The 12,579-nt window shown below is 42.5% G+C and overlaps 1 protein-coding gene across 3 annotated transcripts in view; it reads right to left on the reverse strand.

The window, feature by feature from the left end:
- Positions 1-11,885, reverse strand: part of RBBP8NL (RBBP8 N-terminal like) — a 56,702-nt gene extending 44,817 nt beyond the window's left edge. For all 3 annotated transcript variants that reach the window (XM_058177102.1, XM_058177101.1, XM_058177103.1), the window contains exon 1: positions 11,639-11,885. The gene's annotated coding sequence lies outside the window, so the exon portion shown is untranslated. The remainder of the gene's footprint in view (positions 1-11,638) is intronic.
- Between the last annotated feature and the right edge of the window lie 694 nt (positions 11,886-12,579).

Here is a 12,579-nt window from a genome sequence, read left to right on the forward strand (position 1 = left end):
AAGATTGAATGATTGCTTCTATTAACTGGGTTTTATTGCTGGATCGCTTCTGACTAACAAGTTTCTTTAGTCGGCTCCAGTGGTGGGATTCAGCCAGTTCGCACCACTTCGGCAGAACCGGTTGTTAACTTTCTGAGCAGTTTACCAAACTGGTTATTGGAAGAAATCATTAGGGCAGAGAACTGGTTGTTATATTACTTGAATCCCACCACTGGTCGGCTCCATAGATTTTCAATTGGGTTAAGGTTTGGGCTATTCCAAGGCCATTCCAGCAGTGGAATAGGATTATCTTGAAACTCCCCTCCAAAAAAAGTGGTGTTATTAGCCATCAAACCTCAAAAATACATTTTCCCCAAAAGGTTTCCACAATTTTGGCCACTACTGTACTATGCATACTGTCCCACTCTGAATATTTGGAATCAAACAAAGTAGGTGCTGAATCCTAGTGATTCTGTGGTTACACCCATAGATATTTTTTGGGGGGGGCAATACCTAATACAGGTAGTCTCACTTAATGACCAGTTGCTTAGCAACTGTTCAAAGCTGCATTAAGAGAAGTGTAGATTATGTGAAGTATTAGTTCTACTTTATTAATGCCTTGGTAAGACTGCACTTGGAATATTGCATCCAGTTTTGGTTGCCATGTTATAAAAAGATATTGAGAGTCTAGAAAGAGTGCAGGGAAGAGCAACAAAAATGATTAGGGGCCTGGAGGCTAAAACCAGTGGTGGGTTGCTACTGGTTAGCACTGGTTCGGGCGAACCAGTAGAGTAGCAGTGGAAGGCTCCGCCCACTCACCCAGACGTCATCAAATATGATCTACGCATGTGCAGAAGCAAAGGTAAGTAAAACCCATCCCGGGCTAAAACGTATGATGAACGGTTGCAGGAATTGGGTATGTCTAGTCTGATGAAAAGAAGGACTAGGAGAGACATGATGACAGTGTTCCAATATCTGAGTGTCTGCCACAAAGAATAGGGAGTCCAGTTATTCTCCAAAGCACCTAAAGGCAGGACAAGAAGCAATGCATGGAAACCAATCAAGAAGAGAAGCAACCTAAAACTCAGGGGGAAAAAATTATTGACAGTTAGAACAATTGAGCAATTTGGAGAGCCGGGGGGGTCTCCAAAATTGGCAACCACAAGTTAAAGACTTGTGGACGTCAACTTCCAGAATTCTGCAAACTTGGCTGGCTGGGGAAGCCTTTAGGTTTCCAAATTTGAAGAGCTAGAGTATAAAGCAGCCTTTTTCAACTTTTTACCCTAGAGCAGGGATGTCAAACTCACATTGTCATCACGACTTTTCCCCCTTCGCTACACCATGGTGTGGGCATGGCCAGCATACGATGCATTCGGCCCGTGGGACGCAAGTTTGACAGTCGGGCAGAAAAGCGGTTGCTAAAATTTTTGAATCCCACCCCTGGTTATAGAGCATGGGAGGCCAACCTTAGCAACTTTAAGACTTGTGAACTTCAACTCCCAGAATTCCCCAGCATAGCATAGCTGGCTGGGGAATTCTGGGAGTTGAAGTCTACCTACCTTAAAGTCACCAAAGCTGAGAATCACCATTCTAAGGAATTAAGTGAAAACAACTCCATTTCCCGAGACAAAATGAGATTTTCCAGATTCATTCCCAGAAGTAGGATACCGGTGGAACAAGGGTGGTGAAACCGGCTGGACTTTTCTCTAACCAGGAAAGAAAGAACAGAACAGAACGACATTTGCCTCAAACAATCCTGTTCTCCAACAATGCAAATAGAGATGCTACGAACTCCGGTGTTTCTGGTTCTGCTGCCCGCAGTCCTGGGATGGCGAATCCCAACTCACAAGATAATAAATAATACAGTGGTTGAGTGAATCTGTCTTCCTCATTGATTTTGCTCATCAGAAGGTCGCAAAAAGGGGGATCTTATGCAGTGGTGGGTTTCAAACTTTTTTACTACCGGTTCTGTAGGTGTGGCATGGTGGGCGTGGCATGGCTTGGTGGGTGTGGCTTGGTGGGTGTGGCAGGGTAAGGTTACTGCAAAATCCCCATTTCCTCCCGATCAGCTGGGACTTGGGAGGCAGAGAATAGATGGGGGCGGGGCCAGTCAGAATTTTTACTACTGGTTCTCCGAAGTACTCAAAATTTCCGCTTCCAGTTCTTTAGAACTGGTCAGAACCTGCTGAAACCCACCTCTGATCTTATGACCCTGGAACACTGTAACCATCATAAATACGAACCAGTTGATATTTATGATCTGAATTTTGATCACGTGACCGTGGGGATGCTGCAAAAGGCATGTGAAAAACGGTCAACAGTTACTTTTTACTGTGCAGCTGTCACTAAACAAATAGTTGTAAGTCAAGGACTATTTGCATGCTGAATGCAGTCTGCCACTCTCCCATCTCTGGTCAGCTCAAGCAGATACATATTTCACCAAGGTAGGATATAAGAGCCCTGGTGGTGCAGTGGTTAGAATGCAGTATTGCAGGCTAACTCTGCCGACTGCCAGCGGTTCGATCTTGATCGGTTCAAGGTTGACTCAGCCTTCCCTTCTTCCGAGGTCGGTAAGATGAGCTGTAGTGAAGGCTGCAGAGTGTTTTGTTAGATGTTACCTAGTGGTCCTTTCCTCCAAAGGAATAGTGGGAGCTACACCCCTGTAGACAAAGAGTTGAACTCATATTTTTAGATTTTAGAAAGCAAGGGAAAATGATGGAAGATAGGAGAGAAAATGATGCATGAGCTGTGGTGGGACAGCGGTTAGAATGTAGTATTGCAGGCTAACTCTGCCTACTGTCAGGAGTTTGATTTTGACTGGCTCAAGGTTGATTCAGCCTTCCATCTTTCCAAGGTCAGTAAAATGAGGATCCAGATTGTTGGGGGCAAGATGCTGACTCTGTAAACTGCTTAGAGAGGGCTGTAAAAGCACTATGAAGTGGTATATAAGCCTAAATGCCTATTCTATTCTATTCTATTCTATTCTATTCTATTCTATTCTATTCTATTCTATTCTATTCCATTCCATTCCATCCCATCCCATCCCATCCCACTCCACCCCACCCCATCCCATTCCATGGTGGCACAGTGGTTAGAATGCAGTATTGCAGCTAACTCTGCCCACTGCCAGGAGTTTGAGTCCGACTGGCTCCAGGTATACCCATCCTTCCATCCTTCTGAGGTCTGTAACATGAGGACTCAGATTATTGGGGGCGATAGGCTAACTCTGTAAAAGCACTGTTAGAGAGGGCTGTAAAAGCACCGTGAAGCGGCATATAAGTCTAAGCGTGATTGCTAAAGGCATCTTTTAGCATCAACTCACCAAGCAAGTAAAACAGAGACTAACTGATTCTGGGTCCCCACCCCTCTGTCGCTATTGCTCTGCACTGCCTCTAGCACTAGAACGATGTTGGCCTTCGCGATATCCGAGAATGCATGCTGGAGCAAAGTTGCATGGCCGGTCTTAAATTCAAAGTAAACACATTTCAACAAAACCCAATACCTCTTCCTCTCTCAAGCATTCATCCTGTGTTAACACAGCGCCGGTGGAATAACCGGTTGCGTCTGAATCTGAAATTAAGGTCCAATAAACACCGAGAGTTTGGCACGAGAGAGGTTGCATTAGAATTACAGGTATTCCTTGACTTACGATAGTTCATTTAGTGACAGTTAAAACGACATGGAAGATTGCTTTTCACACTTAGGACCGTTGCAGCATCTCCATGGTCCAGAGGTGGTACCGGTTTGGGCAAATTGGTAGCGGCGATTGCGGGTGGATCCTGCCCCGCCCACCTGTCCCGGCTCCAAGTCGTGATATTTAGGCACATTTTTGAGGCTGGGCACATGCACGTGCATGAAGCGTGCATGCACAAAGCAAAGGTAAGTGAAAGCCAGCCTGCCATGGTCACATGGTCAAAATTTGAACACTTGGCAACAGAACTCATATTTATGACGGTTGTGGTATTATTACTTACAATAATAACAAAGCAATCCAAAAATAGTATGAAATATTCAGACTTGCAGATTGAAGTTAAATGCTTAGGAAAAAGAAACCCACTGTTACGCCAATCATGACTGGAGCCCTTGAAGCATTATCTATCAAAGTCCCTTGTTATTTGTCCAAGGAGATTCTCAGTCATTCAGGTCATGGTTGTCCCAAAAGTGCTTTTACAAAAAGCAACTGGACTTTCTTTGCTTTTCCTTGAAGACGTTTCGCTTCTAATCTAAGAAGCTCCTTCAGTTCAGAAGTGAAGAAGCTTCTTGGATGAGAAATGAAACGTCTTTTAGGAAAAACAAAATCCAGTTGCCTTTTGAAAAAGCACCTTTGGGATCCCTTAATAATTTCAATATTTTTTAATTTATTAGACCTGGACCCCCTAATTTTACAAGAAAAAAAAAATCCTGCTTGGAATTGCCTCTATCCACATAAGCAATTTACATAGTTCCTAGGCCCTTGGTTAGGATTCGAATTATTACATTTTCAACAGTCTTTGACTGTGAATTTAATTATTGGTGACCCATAGAACACTTCTTGGATCGTTACATATACTACACCAATACATTACGACAGCTTAGCTTCTTGGAAAAAAACTACGAAGCATATGAAAGCCAACATTAGCTAAGGGACTGGCAGCTGCAACTTTATTTATTTATTTATTTATTTAAATTTTTATACCGCCCTTCTCCCGAAGGACTCAGGGCGGTGTACAGCCAAAAATAAAAACAGCAAGTATACAAAGTTAAAATATCAATTTAAAATACCTATTCCATAATGGCCGAATTAAAACCGTCAGATTGACCTAACCTAAAATACCCCATATAAAATTACAAAAGATTAAAACATTAAAATTTAGAATTTAAAAAATCAGTCCAATCCCGCTTGAATAAATAAGTGAGTTTTTAATTCCCGGCGAAAGGTCTGTTTACATTGTAAACAGATGTTCATAATAATAGAGAAAGTCATAGGCAACGAAGAAGCCAAAGTGCTCTGGGACTTTAGAATTCAAATAGACAGGCACCTGTCACGTAACACTCTGGACTTAACAACTGTTGATAAGAAAGACAATGAAATCTGAATAGTGGACGTGGCAGTACCTGGAGACAGCAGAATACTGTAGAAAGGAAAAAACTGGAGAAGATTCCAAAATACAAAGGTTTGCATTTGAAATAGAAATAGAAATATTTATATAGAGAGAAATAGAAAGACAGGGAAAGACAAAAGAAAGCAAAGATAGTAACAATAGTAATAATTCTATATATTAATAAGTTCTACAGAGGAATTATTGAGTCTTTCATATGCACCTCTATAACTGTCTGGTTTGGTTCTGCAACCCAACAAGAAAGACACAGACTTCAGAGGATAATTAGAACTGCAGAAAAAATAATGGCTACCAACCTGCCTTCCATTGAGGACCTGTATACTGCACGAATCAAGAAGAGGGCCGTGAAAATATTTACAGACCCCTCACATCCTGGACATAAACTGTTTCAACTCCTACCCTCAAAACGACGCTATAGAGCCCTGCACACCAGAACAACTAGACACAAGAACAGTTTTTTCCCGAAGGCCATCCCTCTGCTAAACAAATAATTCCCTCAACACTGTCAGACTATTTACTAAATCTGCACTACTATTAATCTTCTCGTCGTTTCCATCACCAATCTCTTTCCACTTATGACTGTATGACTGTAACTTTTTGTTGCTATCATTAAGGGTTAAATTGTACCCTATGACCATCATTTGTCTTGTAAATGTTGTACCTTGATGAAGGTATTTTTTCTTTTATGTACATTGAGAGCGTATGCACCAAGACAAATTCCTTGTGTGTCCAATCACACTTGGCCAATGAATTCTATAAATTCTAAAAAAAATTCTAAATAAATAAGCGCTTTGGGTGCAATCCCAAAATAATTCGAATGCCACTTGAACACCATTGGCACCGATAAAAAATGGTAACAAAGATGATTAGGGGACTGGAGGCTAAAACATATAAAGAACGGTTGCTGGAATTAGGTATGTCTAGTCTGATGAAAAGAAGGACCAGGGGAGACATGATAGCAGTGTTCTAATATCTCAGGGGCTGCCACAAAGAAGAAGAAGTCAAGCTATTCTCCAAAACACCTGAGGGCAGGACAAGAAACAACGGATGAAAACTAATCAAGGAGAGAAGCAACCTGGAACTAAGGAGAAATTTCCTGACAATGAGAACAATTAATCAGTGGAATAACTTGCCTCCAGAAATTGTGAATGCTCCAACACTGGAAGTTTTTAAGAAGAGACTGGACAACCATTTGTCTGAAATGGTATAGGGTGTTGGATTAGAAGACCTCCAAGTCCCTTCCAACTCTGTTATTCTGTTCTATTCTAAATCCCCATCAGTCAATTACAAAAGGCAGCTGCGCTGGGAACAACTTACATTTCGGTATGAACATTTCAACACCATCAGATCTCCCCATCTGCTATCCAAGGTCCTTGGGAAGTACCCGATAGGTGGATAAAAATGCCAAATCCCAGTCTGAACACCTGACTGACTGCAAGACCAACCATAGTAACAATGTATTAAATAAATACCCTGCCTGACTTCCAGAAACTCTGAGCTGTTTACAATGGAAGTGAGATAAGAAAGATTTGACTTCCAGTGGCTCCCCCACCCACAAAGTTCTTTCTTCTTTCTCTTTTGAGTATATGGTCATCACCAGTAGTGAAATGTAAAATTTGTTACTGCCGGTTCTGTGGGTGTGGCTTGATGGGGTGGTGGTAATGTGACTAGGTGGGCATGGCCAACTTTTTTTTTCTTTTAAAAGTATTTTTTCTACAACCTCTTCAGCCAAAGAGGTTGTAGAAAAAAATGCTTTTAAAAGGCTCTGACGATTCCAGCTGAGCCGCACGATCATTAGAGCTTTTTTTTTTTTAACTTTTAAAAGCGTTTTTTTCGGCCGAAGAAAAAACGCTTTTAAAAGTAAAAAAACAACTGATGATTGCGCAGTTCAGCTGGGCAATGGGGTGGGGGGTGGGACTCAGGGATTTTTGCTACCGGTTCTCCGAACCACCCGCCGCCATTGCTACCGGATCAGGTGATTCAGTCCATTCACCCCTTGTCATCACCTTCTCATTTACCCACTGTTACACTAATGTGTCTTCCATGATTTCATAGAGGGGTGTGTTGTTGTTGTTGTTGCTGTTGTTGTTTTGCAGTTTTTAGGACTGCCTTTGTCTTGCCTTTCATCCAGACAACCTGTGCGTAGCGTAAGCTTCTTTAGAACTGGGTTCGCTTTTGATGAGGTCATGGAAATGCTTTCTTCGTGATCGTGCCAACCATGTGGACATGGCTCGCCACTGATCCCTTCTGGAATGTCATTCTCATTCTAGCCAGTAGTCCTGAAATTTTGTGGTATTCTCCAATCCATGGACTAATCGTAAGGAATCTTTTTGATATTTGCTAAAGGTTGACTAGGTGCCCTGGCTGGGACAAGGGCATCTACATTATACCAGTAAAGGAGAATATTTGTAGCTCAGAGTTGAAATGAAGGGTCCCTGGTGCTCCCTGAGCTTGGTGGTTTTCATTACCAAACTAGGTAACATCATCAGTAAAGTGAAGGTAAAGGTTCCCCTCGCACATACGTGCTAGTCGTTGCCGACTCTAGGGGGTGGTGCTCATCTCCGTTTCAAAACCGAAGAGTCAGCACTGTCTGAAGATGTCTCCGTGGTCATGTGGCTGGCATGATTCAACGCCAAAGGCGCACGGAACGCTGTTACCTTCCCACCAAAGGTGGTCCCTGTTTTTCTACTTGAATTTTTTACGTGCTTTCGAACTGCTAGGTTGGCAGAAGCTGGGACAAGTAACGGGAGCTCACCCTGTTACACGGCAGCACTAGAGATTTGAACCGCTGAGCTGCCGACCTTTCAATCAACAAGCTCAATGTCCTAGCCCCTCAGCCACCGCGTCCATCATCAGTACACCTACCCTATTTTCCCGAAAATAAGACCCAACTGGAAAAGTCATTCAAGTAGGGGTATTCAGAGAACGTGGTTAAGGAAAGTCAAGGTGATGGCTATGGGATATTTAGATTAGATTATATTAGATTAACAGAGCTGGAAGGGACCTTGTAGGTCATCTAGTCCAACCCCCCAATCCGAGCAGGAGACCCAACACCATTTCTGACCAATGGCAGTCCAATCTCTTCTTGAAAGCCTCCGTTGATGAAGCTCCCACAACTTCCGAAGGCAACTTCTGTTCCATTGGTTGATTGTTCTCGCTATCAGAAAATTTCTCCTTATTTTTAAGTTGAATCTCTCCTCGATCAGTTTCCATTCATTGTTCCTTGTCTGGCCTTCAGGTGCTTTAGAACAGGGGTCTCCAACCTTGGCAACTTTAAGACTTGTGGACTTCAACTCCCAGAATTCCTCAGCCAGAAAAAGCTGGCTGAGGAATTCTGGGAGTTGAAGTCCACAAGTCTTAAAGTTGCCAAGGTTGGAGACCCCTGCTTTAGAAAATAGCTTGACCCTCTCCTCTCTGTGGCAGCCCCTCAAATATTGGAAGACTGCTATCATGTCTTCCCTGGTCCTTCTCTTCACTAGACTGTGATCAAAGCTCTGCCTGGTTCGGTTTAGGCATCACACCCATGATGTACATAAAAATGGGCAGAGCTTCGGAGATACCTTCAAGACCAACATCTTGAGCTTTTTGACGGAAGACACTCCTACATCTCAGTTTCCCTTAATCTGACATCTGCCAAATGTACTTAGATTGGAGTTCCCATACCATCCGAGCAAAGAAGCTGGTTGAAGGTACAATGCAGATACCTGCATTGGAAATGCATTTGATGGAAACTAATCAAGAACCAACCTAAGGAGATATTTCCTGACAGTGAGAACAATGAATCAGTGGAATGCCTTGCCTCCAGAAGTTGTGGGTGCTCCATTTCAGGGGTGAAATGCTCCCGGTTCGGATCGGATTGCCTGATCTGGTAGCAATGGCAGCGGGTGGTTCGGAGAACCGGTAGCAAAAATCCCTGCCCACCCCATGCCCAGTTGAGCCACGTGATCATCAGAGGTTTTTTTTTTTTAACTTTTAAAAGCATTTTTCATCTTTTTATATTTCCTTCTGCTTTTAAAAGGCTCCTCTGGCGATCCCAGCTGAGCTGCCTGATCGTCAGAGGCTTTTTTTTCTTTTAAAGGCAAAAAAAAAAAATGCTTTTAAAAAACAGCAAAAGCTTCTGACGATCAGGCAATTCAGCTGGAATCACCAGAGCCTTTTAAAAGCATTTATTATAAAAGCCGAAGAGGTTGTAAAAAAAATACTTTTAAAAGTAAAAAAAAAAAAAGTTGGCCACGCCCACCCAGTAACATTTACCCCCACCACCACCAAGCCACACCCACAGAACCGGTAGTAACAATTTTCACATTTCACCACTGCTCCATTTGTCTGAAATGGTATCTCCTGCTTGAGCAGGGGGTTGGACTAGAAGACCTCCAAGGTCCCTTCCAACTCTGTTATTCTGTTACCTCCAAGCTAAAGGATAGAGCTTGGGTCCATTGGCTCACCCAAGTACAAAGACTACAACAGTTCTCAACTTACAACACTCCATTTAGTGACCATTCAAAGTTACGACGGCACTGAAGAGAAGCAAGTTATGACCGTTTCTTCACATGTACCACCGACCATTACAGCATCCCTATTAAAATTTAGACACTTGGTAACTGACTCATACTTATAACAGTTGCAGGGTCCCGGAATCACGTGACCCACTTCTGGGGAAAGTCAGATTCACTTAACAACCGTGTCACTAACTTAACAACTGCAGCGATTCACTTAACAACCGTGGCAAGCAAGGTCGTTCAACAGGGCAAAACTCACTTAGCAAATTGCTCACCGAGCGACGTATATTTTGTGCTCTTTTGCGCTCGTCAATCGAGGGCTACCTGCATTACATTTAAGCAACACAATCTGACTGCTGAGTTTGTTCCCTCCCCGCTGTTTGAAATACAAACCCGTAAAATGGGTAGAGGTTGAAGTCACAAGATGCCCGATCAAACTTAAGATGAATTGTACTATGTGGCACAAAATGCCAACCTCTTTGCATAACAACCTCAGAGTCCATGATGCTATGTTAATTACAGCTGACTAGGTGGCTCAGTGGCTAAGACACTGAGCTTATTGATCAGAAAGGTTGGTAGTTCGGTGATTCGAAACCCTCGTTCAGGTCTCCTGTGTGAGCAGGGGTTGGACTAGATCAGGGGTCTCCAATCTTGGTCACTTTAAGACTTGTGGACTTCAACTCCCAGAGTTCCTTAGCCAGCTTTGCTGGCTGAGGGACTCTGGGAGTTGAAGTCCACAAGTCTTAAAGTGACCAAGGTTGGAGACTCCTGGACTAGATAACCTCTAAGGTCCCTTCCAACTCTGTTACTGTTTATTTTAATCCCAACTTGTATTGTTCTGAGCATCAATTTATTATTTTATTTATTTATTTATTTTGTCACAACAATATATGTAGGAATCATACAAAAGATTATATAGTATATAAACATATATGGGTAAATATAAGGAGGTATAAGCATATATATAGAAAGAAGAAAAGAAAAACAATAGGACAGGAACGGTAGGCACGTTTGTGCGCTTATGCACGCCCCTTATGGTCCTCTTAGGAATGGGGTGAGGTCAATAGTAGAAAGTTTTTGGATAAAGCTTTTAGGATTATGGGAAGAGACCACAGAGTCAGGTAAAGTGTTCCAAGCACTGATGATTCTGTTACAGAAGTCATATTTTCTGCAATCTAGATTAAAGCGGTTGACATTAAGTTTAAATCTATTAGTTGCTCTAGTATTATTGCAATTAAAGCTGAAGTAGTCTTTAACCGAAGGACATTAAAAGTCAGGTGCTTTTATTTCCCCTAATCTATTTCCTGAGAGAATAGCAAGCCAAGCTATTCTCCAGCTCACATGAGGATTGGGTTGGTAGAAAGCGGTAAAATGATACTTTCAACTGAGGTTCGTAGTGGGACATTCAGGAACGATGCCGTCCCTCCAGATACATTGAGAAGACAACCCTAGATAGGTGGCTGCTTACATCACCCTATGCATAGCATTTATCAGTCAGAAAATAGAGCTGGAAGGGACCTTGGAGGTCTTCTAGTCCAACCCCCTGCTTAAACAGGAGACCTCACACCATTTCAAACAGGTGGCTGTCCGGTCTCTTCTTAAAATCCTCCAGCGATGAAGCGCCCACGATTTCATCGAGCTGCTCCTTTAGGTTAATTATTCTCACTGATAGGAAGTCTCTCCTTAATTCCAGGTTGCTTCTCTCGTGGATTAGTTTCCATCCATTGTTTTCAGCCAGACCATCGATAACTATTCATGATTCCAGCCGATGCTTACTACTAGTGGCTCAAAGATTTCTAAACGGCTCCTATAAAACTGTTCGCAAGTTATGGCATATAGATATCTCCCCAAACTCCGGAATATGAAAAAATAAATAAATAAATTTCAAGGAACCGCTTTTCAGGATACACACACATCAAATATTTTTTTTCCAGTTTACATTTATGCAATAAGCTCCCCCAAAACTCCTTCTCTGCCAACCATATGCTAAAGACAATCCCTGTTCAATACCGGAAGCGATCGGGGTAAAATTCATCCCTAAACCAAGTTAGCAAGACTCACATCAAACGGCTGCATCTTTTTTTCCTCCGAATCTTCCCTCTTGTCCCGTTTTCTCTCTCTCTCTTTTTCTCTCTCTCAGTTTTCCTCCGTTTCTTTTTCTTCTCCCTTCTGGATGTCTGCAGCTTTCTCCCTCTTTGAAGTCATGCTAGGAAATGCAGCAGAGATAATAAGAAGGAGAAGTGTGGCTAAATCTGCTCAGACAATAAGCCATTTTTTTTTCTTTTTCTTTTTTTTTTTCCCCTTCGCATTTCGGTCTGACCTGCTCTTCCAGTTTGCATTTCTTTAACCCAACAGCTGAAAGGAGGCTCACTGGAGCTGAAGCTGCCAAACCAGTCTCGCTATAATACAAAGAAGTGGTCGGACGAGTCCTGCGCAAAGTCCACATAGAGATTTGATTGTTTTCCCATAATTACAGCTCAGTGTTGTTGATCAAAGACACTCATATTAACAAAACAATTGCCACTTCCTTTCTCCCCCCCCCCGCCTCCTGCCCCCCTTCAATCACTGAACCTCAAGAGTATGTGGTTTTCTTTGACAATTTCAATTTTTATACATCAAGCATAACATTATCCTACCAGTATTATTAGATCGATAGATAGATTAACGGAGTTGGAAGGGACCTTATAGGTCATCTAGTCCAACCCCTTGCTCAAGCAGGAGACTTTATCATCCCCGACAAATGGCAGTCCAGTCTCCCCTTGAAAGCCTTCAGGGATGAAGCTCCCGCAACAAAAGGTTTCGCTTCTCATCCAAGAAGCTTCTTCGGCTCTAACTGGAGAGGGTGGGAAATGATTTCAGTGCTGTTGTAACTTCCAATGGTCACTAAAGGAAAGGTTATAAGGTTGTTGTTTTTTTGCATTTATATCCCGCCCTTCTCCGAAGACTCAGGGCGGCTTACACTATGTTAGCAATAGTCTTCATCCATTTGTATACTATATACA

The sequence above is a fragment of the Ahaetulla prasina genome, chromosome 3 (assembly GCF_028640845.1).
Source record: "Ahaetulla prasina isolate Xishuangbanna chromosome 3, ASM2864084v1, whole genome shotgun sequence".
Classification (NCBI taxonomy): domain Eukaryota; kingdom Metazoa; phylum Chordata; class Lepidosauria; order Squamata; family Colubridae; genus Ahaetulla; species Ahaetulla prasina.